Source organism: Anomaloglossus baeobatrachus, chromosome 11 (assembly GCF_048569485.1).
Source record: "Anomaloglossus baeobatrachus isolate aAnoBae1 chromosome 11, aAnoBae1.hap1, whole genome shotgun sequence".
Lineage (NCBI taxonomy): Eukaryota > Metazoa > Chordata > Amphibia > Anura > Aromobatidae > Anomaloglossus > Anomaloglossus baeobatrachus.
The window spans coordinates 97,806,818-97,818,840 of record NC_134363.1 but is presented as its reverse complement, the minus strand read 5'-3'; the positions used below and the strand labels follow the sequence as shown (position 1 = coordinate 97,818,840).

Genomic DNA, 12,023 nt, shown 5'->3' with positions numbered 1-12,023 from the left:
TGTCAGTAGTGCATATGTAGTTACCAGACTGTAGGGTAACAAACAGTTGAGTGTTGGGACTGTTCTACAATGGGAGGGGTTAGCTTATAGGGAAATAGACACCCATAACACAGCCATAACACCCATAAAGATGTATTGAGACGTACTCCGATACAAATTTCTGCTAGATTTAATAAAGATACGAATAAACAAAACTAAGAAATAACTACAAATATCCAATCTTTGAGTTCGATACATCTATCTAACCCCATCCTCCCCTCTTTATAAACAAATATTAGACCTTAGGATTAAACTAAAAGCCATTTAGCAAAAGAGTATGACAAGTTTATTAAAAACATAAGAAATACCTACTGTGCCTCCTATAACTAACCGACTAAGTTATTGTGTAGAAGAATAAAAGCTTGACATAACAAAACCAAAATATTGTTGATCAAAATGAAAAATGATCAGGATTGTATTTCTGCCATACAAATTTCTGATGCATTCATGGCATTGTATAGAGATCTATACAATCTTAATCCCTTTACGAAGGACTTAACTGTACGTCCTTGGTCTTGTCGGGGTAATCACCGCCGGTTGCTTTGGTGATCGTTGCACATGTCTGCTGATTTGAACAGCAGACATGTGTGGCTTACAGGCGCAGGTAAATCCGCGATCCACTCGCATCTGTTAACCCCTTAGATTTTGCTGTCAAAATGTGACAGCGTGATTTAAATGGCCATCGGAGGTCCCATGACGGAAATCACGGGGAGTCGATGGTTGTCATGGTAGCGACAGGTCATGTGTTAAAAAATTAAATAATAAATGTGTTTGAAAAATAAAAAAATATACACATATTTGGTATCGCTGCATGCAGAAATGCCCGTTCTATCAAAATATGATTCAATTAATCTGATTGGTACATGGCATGGCGAGAAAAAAATTCCAAATGCTAAAATTACATTTTTTGTTGCCGCAAAATTTTATAAAAATGCAATACCAGGCGATCAAAACATTGCATCTGCACAAAAATGGTACAATTAAAAACATGAGCTCAGGATGCAAAAAATAAGGCATCGCTGAGCCCCAGATCCCAAAAAATTAGACTGCTACAGGTCTCAGAAAATGGCGCCAAAAGCGCAATTCTGTTTTTGGGCAAACTTCTGAATTTTTTTTAATCTCTAAGATAAAAGTAAATGTATACATGTTTGGTATAAAGGAACTCGTACCAATGTGAGGGATCATACGGACACATCAATTTTACCATATAGTAAACAGGGTGAATACAATATCCCAAAAACCATCGTGTGATTTCACTTTTTTTGCAATTTCGCCTCACTTGAAATTTTTTTCCCCTTTTCCAGTACACTATATAGTAAAATTAATCATTTCTTTCAAAAGTGCAACTCGTCCCACAAAAAACAAGCTCTCATATGACAATATTGATGGAAAAATAAAAAAAGTTAGGACTCACGGAAAAAGGGGAGGAAAAGACGAATATTAAAAAACTGAAAATCGCCCGGGGGTGAAGCGATCTGTCCATCCCACAATCTTCTGACAACAATATTGACAATTTTTTAAAACATATACATCACCCCAAACTTAACTCAGACCAAAATGACAATCTAAACAAACTCTTCTCTATGGAAGAAATTAGTAACATAATTAATAATCTGAAAAAAGTAAAGCCCCGGGCCCAGATGGCTTTAATTACGAACATTAGTCAACTTTTTCAAATCATCACACCCCATCATTAACAAGTCTCTTTAAAGGGAACCTGTCACCAGTTTTTTGCTTTATAAGCTGCGGCCACCACCAGTGGGCTCTTATATACAGCCAAACCGCTGTGTAGAACATAAAAAACACTTTATAATACTCACCTAAAGCGGTCGCTGCGGTGGATGTGGGTCAAATGGGCGTCTTCATCCTCCGGTGCCGGCGCCGCCTCTTTCGGCCATCGTTGTCGCCGCCTCTGTCGTCCTTCTGAAGTGCATGACCCGTAAGTTGCATGACTCGTCCAACGTCATACACACTCGCCGGCATTCAGGTCTGGAGCAGGCGCACTTTGATTTGCCCTGAGAAGGGCAGATCAAAGTATTGTAGTGCATGCACGGGACCGGCGAGTGTGTATGACGTAGACGCGTCATGCACATAGGCTTCAGAAGAAGGACGAAGATGGTCGAAAGCGGAGGCGCCAGCACCGGAGGACAAAGATGCCCATTTGAGCCACATCCACCGCAGCGCGACCGTTAGGTGTGTATTAAAAAGTGTTTTTTATGTTCTACACAGCGGTCTGGGCTCTTATATACAGCATGTTAAACAGAGGTGTATCTAGGCTTTCCAGCACCCGGGGGAAGGATTCAGTTTGGCGCCCCAACTTCCCCGCCCCCCATCAAGCAGTTTGGGTGGTCATCATGTGACCAATCACTCATATGTGATTTGCATACTTACAGTCATGTGATGACAAGCTTCTCCTCATAGTTCTCTAAATGTTCAATGAGAGACGTATGAAGAAAAGCTAATTGTCACATGCAAGTATGAAAATCACATATGAACCGTCCCTAGATGTGATAGCCAGGGCTTGACTGTCATGTAAGCCGAGATCCAGGGGTGATCGCATGGGCATATAACTTAAACACAAAAGAAAGGGAGTTTTACAGGATAGATATAAAAGGCATTATTAATATGAAATATTAAAACCAATTCAGATACATAAATACAATGGTAATATCACAATAAGACCTAAATATGACAGACAACAATAAGAGGTAAAGTGGGCGGGCTTCAACCAGTGCTGAATGTACACACTGTATGTTTATTTATTTCTACCTGGCAGTGTCCTTTATGTAAAATCAATCTTTATTTAAACATATTTTTTTTTTTTAAAATATTTTAGCAAAAAAGGTACCGTATAAAAGAGAGGCACGGACAGGCACATAATTAGATCCCTATATTAGTAACTGGGATATTTACACCCAGGCAGGTAAATGTATAGCTAATTACAGCCAAAAACCAAATATTAAATGAATCTAGTGATTATACCAATTATTAATACCAGTATACCATATTCATTGCTGCACAAATCTCCACATATATAATTTAAGACAAGTATCATATGCCATATGGACCAAGAGCAGACTCTGCGGTTCCACCTGCGTTTTTTCATCTGCAGTGCATAGATTTTTTCATGCAGGGTTCCTCCATGAATAATCTGTACTCATAAGAATAAATAAATAAAAGAGTATGGAGGTTCCCTAAGCACGAATCAATTCCATTGAATGCAGTATAAATTAATGAACGCACAAGGTGGTGTCAGCAGAGCCTGCTCAGGCTCACAGATTACATAGAATTCATGACACTTAGAAACATACAATGTGCAGCAACAAACCATCTATGATAACGACCGCACAGACCATGCAAGTCCAAAAATCAACTAGAGATTAGTGTAATTAGGCTGACAAAATACATGATAATATCATAATATTACATCACCTGACTGGGAAGTATCCTGCCGTGACCCTCGCACTCCGACACGTGTTTCACAAACAGCTTTCTCAAGGAGCGTGTCAGAGGTGAGGGGCGAGCAGATTATAAACATCAGATAACCAATAAGAGGTGCCAAAACCTGATTGCATTCAAACGTCACACCAGGAAACAGACTAATCCCATTAGCGGCGCATGACTGCAGTTGCTACGGACGCTTGAAAAGAGACCTCCCACGGATCGCGATCACGTGACCGTGACGTCATGACCCACACGGTGGTGAGTCATGGCAACCACAGCACGCTATCTGACGCGATGTGTGACGGTCAGTCGGCAGCAGTAGGAGTCATGCGCACTGGGTAATCTGTGATACTTAGAAAATAATACACACAACAGGACAGGAAGATTTCGATCATTCAAAAAACTTATTGTCAGAAAAACTATGCAATCGACTGCAAAAAGGCACATCATTAAATAGAAGGGAACCATATTATTATGCAAAGATATATAATTTTACAAAAAACACCCCATTATAGCATACAATCAATATGATAGAAACCTATACAGTCAAGGGCACGTCTTTACATAGGAGGAGATCATATTATTATACAGTCATAAATGGATTTACAAATTCTAGAGAAAACACCCCATTATAACATACAGTCAATACAAAATAATTAAAGAGAACACTACTCCATAACACTTGTTCATATAATATATAATGATCCTGTCGGACGACTTGAAAGAGTAGCTCCTTCCCCTAGACATCAACGGTCATCACACGAAACCTTCCCAGGACATGTAGAAACAGCACACTCCATTGGTGAAATTAACCCGAATATATGGTGACCTAAATGAACTAAAAAAATAAACGATTAAAATAATAAAAAACAAAACCCACCAAACACATCTAACTAAAACCCAGGCATCCATACGCGAAGGATACAAGAGACACAAGAAACTACAAAATATCATGAAAACAAACACCTCAGAAAACCTCCCTCTTTTTTGGATACAACCAGGTTGATTACAGGAAGGCTGAAAATCCCATATTTTCGTTCAGCCCATTAGGAGTCAAGGTTCCCAGCCTATAAATCCACTTACTTTCAACCTGGGCAAGAAGCTTACCAAGATCCCCCCCTCTGGTACCGAGAGACACTAAATCAATACCTTTCGCTTTCAACAAGGAGGAATTACATCCATGATACTTTTTATAATGTCTTGGAATGGTTTTTAACAAATTTTCATCGGTGATGCTTTTAGCTTTCTCAATGTCCAGACAGTGCTCACGAATTCTAATTTTCAACTCCCTCGTGGTAAGTCCAATATATACCCTTTTGCATGGGCATTCAATCCTGTAAATCACACCTTTTGAGGAACACGTGATCCGATGTCTAATATCGAACTCACGTGATCCATCAAAATTGTGAAACTTCTTGGACTTAACAAGATTGGCACACGCCTTGCAAAGGCCACATGGGAAAAAACCAACTGGCAATGGTTGGCTGGACATGCTTGTTTGAAATGGTTCATAGTTACTATGAACAAGCATGTCCCTCAAGTTTTTACCACGTTTAGCCACAATAGATGGTCGTGATGGGAGAATTCTTTTTAGAACCGGATCCGTCAGTAAAATATTCCAATGTTTCTGGACTACTGTCCTCATTTTATCCCACTTATTATTGTAAGTGGTAATAAGACGCACTGTCTGGTCATTATTTGTTGTTTTCACCGTGTTGGAAAAAAGGAGAGAGTTTCTGGACGACCCCACTGCTCTCCTAAAACCATGCCTTATTGTCCTCCGACTATAACCTCTTGATTCAAATCTATGGGCCAGCTCCTCAGAGTGAGTCATAAAACTTGAATCATCGGAGCAAATTCTCCTAACCCTGAGGAACTGGCCGACAGGAATCCCCTTGATGGTATTTTTAGGGTGTGCAGATGATGCCAGTAGTAAGGAATTAGTGGCGGTTGGTTTACGGAAGACCTGAGTGGACAACAAACCGTCCGATGATGCCACAATTTTCAAATCCAAAAAATTGATTTCACGGCCATACTCAAATGTGAGTTTGATATTTAGATTGTTTTGATTCAAACTCTGCATGAATTCCTGTAAACCAACCACATCACCCTCCCAAATAAACCACACATCATCTGTATACCTGATCCAATTCAAAACCTGATGAGTACATAGATTGTTGTCACTCACAAAAATCTGCCGCTCCCACGCCCCCAAAAAAAGGTTGGCGTAGGATGGTGCACAGCAGGCACCCATGGCAGTACCCTGGGTTTGTAGATACACCTTTCCATTGAATATGAAGATGTTATGTGTCAGTATATACTCAAGTAAGACTAAAATCAAGTCCGCCGTGGGACGTGCAATATTACTAGACTCAAGGTACCAAGAGACAGCCCTCAGACCATCCGGATGCCTGATGGAGGTATATAGAGATTCAATGTCAGCAGACACCATCATCATATTATCCTCCAGGTGAATCCCATCCAGACGTCTGAGCGCTGCCGTGGTATCCTGAATGTAAGATGGTAACTCACATACCAACGGCTTCAAATAATAGTCAATTACTTGACACACCAATTCAATGAGGCTACCATTCCCAGATATTATGGGTCTGCCAGGGGGATTAATTGGATCCTTGTGAATTTTTGGAATCAGGTACAAAGCCGGGAGACGTGGATGAAGTTTCTTAACAGTATCAAGGAATTTTTTGGGAATAATTCCCTTGTCATATGCTTGTTCTAAGATCACAACTAAAGAGCTATGAAAAGTAGAGGTGGGATTATATGGTAATTTCCGGTAACATTTAGTATCTCCCAACAATTTGTTAGCCTGCTCTTCATACTTGTCACACGGCCAAATAACAAGGTTGCCGCCTTTATCAGCTGGCTTGATAATGACATCCCGCCAGGATTGTAACTCTTTCAAACCAGCCCACTCATCTTTAGTAAGATTCCGGGCTGGTGAAGGTGAGGCGGCCAACTCTTCAATTTCTTGAGAGACCATTTTCGTAAACACCTCTAAGGCCGGACAAATACTCAAGCTTGGGAATTTTTTAGATTTATTCATAAGCTGTAACGGGAAATTACCAACCTCATTCTCTGAGCTCTCCTCCTCCAAAGATTGTAAAATTGAAAGTGCCTCTTGCTCCTCCCTAGTGGTGAAGATATCAGAAGCTTGAGTCTTATGATGCAATTTTTTAAGCAGGATTTTTCTTGAAAAAAGGTGAATATCTTTCACCGCTGTGAACGCGTCTAGGGGATTAGAAGGGGAAAAAGTTAATCCCTTTTCTAATAAAGAAATTTGTACATCTGAGAGCATGTGTTGAGAAAGATTAATTACCTGCGGCCCATCCTTACGTTTGTCCCTCGGATTGAAGATATCATATCCTTTACGTTTCCCTCTGTATCCATTATATGAGGGATCTCTGGGACCTTCTGAGCCGCTTGTAGACACATTGCTCTCAGATGCAGAATTCAACGATTGATTAGAGGCAAATCTGGAAGTAGCCATCTTGGATTCCTTCTTTATCTGCCATTTATAAATTTTTTTACTCTCAAAATCTTGGATATCGCGCTGATATTTTTTCAATTTATCAGTGCTGATCTCCTTCTCCCACCGTTCAAAATCCTTATCCAGGCTCGCAAAAAGTTCTTGTAGGTCATCCTTAGATAGATCTTTTTGAAGGCCCTCCTCAAGTTCCTTTATCTCCTCCTCTAATTTAAGCAAGGTAATTTTATTCTTTTCGTTTATAATTTTCATAAATTCAAACGAACATTTTGCAGCAGCCTTCTGCCATCTTAGGATCAAATCTTCCTGCTCCAGATCAAAGCTAGGATATAAATGAATCCTAAGACCCCGGGGGATGATTTCTTGCTCACAATATCGCTCAAGGGAGTTACTTGTCCACCAAATTTTTGTTTTTTTATGTAAAACATTCCTGTATCTCTTGATACTATCTTTGCATGATGACTGGGGTAAAATCACACCGGTACCCTTGCTAAATATAGTAGAGGCTTTGGACAGCCAGCTGGTTTCCCTGGCTTTGAAATCCATTGTGGAATGGGACCAACTGTTCAACAAACAGCAAAAATATACCTTGAGCGATATTGTGAGCAAGAAATCATCCCCCGGGGTCTTAGGATTCATTTATATCCTAGCTTTGATCTGGAGCAGGAAGATTTGATCCTAAGATGGCAGAAGGCTGCTGCAAAATGTTCGTTTGAATTTATGAAAATTATAAACGAAAAGAATAAAATTACCTTGCTTAAATTAGAGGAGGAGATAAAGGAACTTGAGGAGGGCCTTCAAAAAGATCTATCTAAGGATGACCTACAAGAACTTTTTGCGAGCCTGGATAAGGATTTTGAACGGTGGGAGAAGGAGATCAGCACTGATAAATTGAAAAAATATCAGCGCGATATCCAAGATTTTGAGAGTAAAAAAATTTATAAATGGCAGATAAAGAAGGAATCCAAGATGGCTACTTCCAGATTTGCCTCTAATCAATCGTTGAATTCTGCATCTGAGAGCAATGTGTCTACAAGCGGCTCAGAAGGTCCCAGAGATCCCTCATATAATGGATACAGAGGGAAACGTAAAGGATATGATATCTTCAATCCGAGGGACAAACGTAAGGATGGGCCGCAGGTAATTAATCTTTCTCAACACATGCTCTCAGATGTACAAATTTCTTTATTAGAAAAGGGATTAACTTTTTCCCCTTCTAATCCCCTAGACGCGTTCACAGCGGTGAAAGATATTCACCTTTTTTCAAGAAAAATCCTGCTTAAAAAATTGCATCATAAGACTCAAGCTTCTGATATCTTCACCACTAGGGAGGAGCAAGAGGCACTTTCAATTTTACAATCTTTGGAGGAGGAGAGCTCAGAGAATGAGGTTGGTAATTTCCCGTTACAGCTTATGAATAAATCTAAAAAATTCCCAAGCTTGAGTATTTGTCCGGCCTTAGAGGTGTTTACGAAAATGGTCTCTCAAGAAATTGAAGAGTTGGCCGCCTCACCTTCACCAGCCCGGAATCTTACTAAAGATGAGTGGGCTGGTTTGAAAGAGTTACAATCCTGGCGGGATGTCATTATCAAGCCAGCTGATAAAGGCGGCAACCTTGTTATTTGGCCGTGTGACAAGTATGAAGAGCAGGCTAACAAATTGTTGGGAGATACTAAATGTTACCGGAAATTACCATATAATCCCACCTCTACTTTTCATAGCTCTTTAGTTGTGATCTTAGAACAAGCATATGACAAGGGAATTATTCCCAAAAAATTCCTTGATACTGTTAAGAAACTTCATCCACGTCTCCCGGCTTTGTACCTGATTCCAAAAATTCACAAGGATCCAATTAATCCCCCTGGCAGACCCATAATATCTGGGAATGGTAGCCTCATTGAATTGGTGTGTCAAGTAATTGACTATTATTTGAAGCCGTTGGTATGTGAGTTACCATCTTACATTCAGGATACCACGGCAGCGCTCAGACGTCTGGATGGGATTCACCTGGAGGATAATATGATGATGGTGTCTGCTGACATTGAATCTCTATATACCTCCATCAGGCATCCGGATGGTCTGAGGGCTGTCTCTTGGTACCTTGAGTCTAGTAATATTGCACGTCCCACGGCGGACTTGATTTTAGTCTTACTTGAGTATATACTGACACATAACATCTTCATATTCAATGGAAAGGTGTATCTACAAACCCAGGGTACTGCCATGGGTGCCTGCTGTGCACCATCCTACGCCAACCTTTTTTTGGGGGCGTGGGAGCGGCAGATTTTTGTGAGTGACAACAATCTATGTACTCATCAGGTTTTGAATTGGATCAGGTATATAGATGATGTGTGGTTTATTTGGGAGGGTGATGTGGTTGGTTTACAGGAATTCATGCAGAGTTTGAATCAAAACAATCTAAATATCAAACTCACATTTGAGTATGGCCGTGAAATCAATTTTTTGGATTTGAAAATTGTGGCATCATCGGACGGTTTGTTGTCCACTCAGGTCTTCCGTAAACCAACCGCCACTAATTCCTTACTACTGGCATCATCTGCACACCCTAAAAATACCATCAAGGGGATTCCTGTCGGCCAGTTCCTCAGGGTTAGGAGAATTTGCTCCGATGATTCAAGTTTTATGACTCACTCTGAGGAGCTGGCCCATAGATTTGAATCAAGAGGTTATAGTCGGAGGACAATAAGGCATGGTTTTAGGAGAGCAGTGGGGTCGTCCAGAAACTCTCTCCTTTTTTCCAACACGGTGAAAACAACAAATAATGACCAGACAGTGCGTCTTATTACCACTTACAATAATAAGTGGGATAAAATGAGGACAGTAGTCCAGAAACATTGGAATATTTTACTGACGGATCCGGTTCTAAAAAGAATTCTCCCATCACGACCATCTATTGTGGCTAAACGTGGTAAAAACTTGAGGGACATGCTTGTTCATAGTAACTATGAACCATTTCAAACAAGCATGTCCAGCCAACCATTGCCAGTTGGTTTTTTCCCATGTGGCCTTTGCAAGGCGTGTGCCAATCTTGTTAAGTCCAAGAAGTTTCACAATTTTGATGGATCACGTGAGTTCGATATTAGACATCGGATCACGTGTTCCTCAAAAGGTGTGATTTACAGGATTGAATGCCCATGCAAAAGGGTATATATTGGACTTACCACGAGGGAGTTGAAAATTAGAATTCGTGAGCACTGTCTGGACATTGAGAAAGCTAAAAGCATCACCGATGAAAATTTGTTAAAAACCATTCCAAGACATTATAAAAAGTATCATGGATGTAATTCCTCCTTGTTGAAAGCGAAAGGTATTGATTTAGTGTCTCTCGGTACCAGAGGGGGGGATCTTGGTAAGCTTCTTGCCCAGGTTGAAAGTAAGTGGATTTATAGGCTGGGAACCTTGACTCCTAATGGGCTGAACGAAAATATGGGATTTTCAGCCTTCCTGTAATCAACCTGGTTGTATCCAAAAAAGAGGGAGGTTTTCTGAGGTGTTTGTTTTCATGATATTTTGTAGTTTCTTGTGTCTCTTGTATCCTTCGCGTATGGATGCCTGGGTTTTAGTTAGATGTGTTTGGTGGGTTTTGTTTTTTATTATTTTAATCGTTTATTTTTTTAGTTCATTTAGGTCACCATATATTCGGGTTAATTTCACCAATGGAGTGTGCTGTTTCTACATGTCCTGGGAAGGTTTCGTGTGATGACCGTTGATGTCTAGGGGAAGGAGCTACTCTTTCAAGTCGTCCGACAGGATCATTATATATTATATGAACAAGTGTTATGGAGTAGTGTTCTCTTTAATTATTTTGTATTGACTGTATGTTATAATGGGGTGTTTTCTCTAGAATTTGTAAATCCATTTATGACTGTATAATAATATGATCTCCTCCTATGTAAAGACGTGCCCTTGACTGTATAGGTTTCTATCATATTGATTGTATGCTATAATGGGGTGTTTTTTGTAAAATTATATATCTTTGCATAATAATATGGTTCCCTTCTATTTAATGATGTGCCTTTTTGCAGTCGATTGCATAGTTTTTCTGACAATAAGTTTTTTGAATGATCGAAATCTTCCTGTCCTGTTGTGTGTATTATTTTCTAAGTATCACAGATTACCCAGTGCGCATGACTCCTACTGCTGCCGACTGACCGTCACACATCGCGTCAGATAGCGTGCTGTGGTTGCCATGACTCACCACCGTGTGGGTCATGACGTCACGGTCACGTGATCGCGATCCGTGGGAGGTCTCTTTTCAAGCGTCCGTAGCAACTGCAGTCATGCGCCGCTAATGGGATTAGTCTGTTTCCTGGTGTGACGTTTGAATGCAATCAGGTTTTGGCACCTCTTATTGGTTATCTGATGTTTATAATCTGCTCGCCCCTCACCTCTGACACGCTCCTTGAGAAAGCTGTTTGTGAAACACGTGTCGGAGTGCGAGGGTCACGGCAGGATACTTCCCAGTCAGGTGATGTAATATTATGATATTATCATGTATTTTGTCAGCCTAATTACACTAATCTCTAGTTGATTTTTGGACTTGCATGGTCTGTGCGGTCGTTATCATAGATGGTTTGTTGCTGCACATTGTATGTTTCTAAGTGTCATGAATTCTATGTAATCTGTGAGCCTGAGCAGGCTCTGCTGACACCACCTTGTGCGTTCATTAATTTATACTGCATTCAATGGAATTGATTCGTGCTTAGGGAACCTCCATACTCTTTTATTTATTTATTCTTATGAGTACAGATTATTCATGGAGGAACCCTGCATGAAAAAATCTATGCACTGCAGATGAAAAAACGCAGGTGGAACCGCAGAGTCTGCTCTTGGTCCATATGGCATATGATACTTGTCTTAAATTATATATGTGGAGATTTGTGCAGCAATGAATATGGTATACTGGTATTAATAATTGGTATAATCACTAGATTCATTTAATATTTGGTTTTTGGCTGTAATTAGCTATACATTTACCTGCCTGGGTGTAAATATCCCAGTTACTAATATAGGG

At 40.2% G+C, this 12,023-nt stretch overlaps 1 protein-coding gene and 2 long non-coding RNA genes across 5 annotated transcripts in view; 2 read left to right on the top strand and 1 right to left on the bottom strand.

The window, feature by feature from the left end:
* SHISA7 (shisa family member 7) overlaps window positions 1–12,023 on the top strand; it is a 490,738-nt gene that overhangs the window by 80,770 nt on the left and 397,945 nt on the right. The window lies entirely within an intron of this gene.
* On the bottom strand, window positions 4,028–7,488 carry LOC142256497 (uncharacterized). Its single transcript, XR_012727531.1, has 3 exons — window positions 6,821–7,488; window positions 6,572–6,732; window positions 4,028–4,321 (listed from the first exon to the last, which is right to left on the bottom strand). It is a non-coding gene; the product is annotated as an uncharacterized LOC142256497 (long non-coding RNA).
* Window positions 7,621–10,921, top strand: LOC142256540 (uncharacterized). Its single transcript, XR_012727536.1, has 3 exons — window positions 7,621–8,128; window positions 8,217–8,377; window positions 10,628–10,921. It is a non-coding gene; the product is annotated as an uncharacterized LOC142256540 (long non-coding RNA).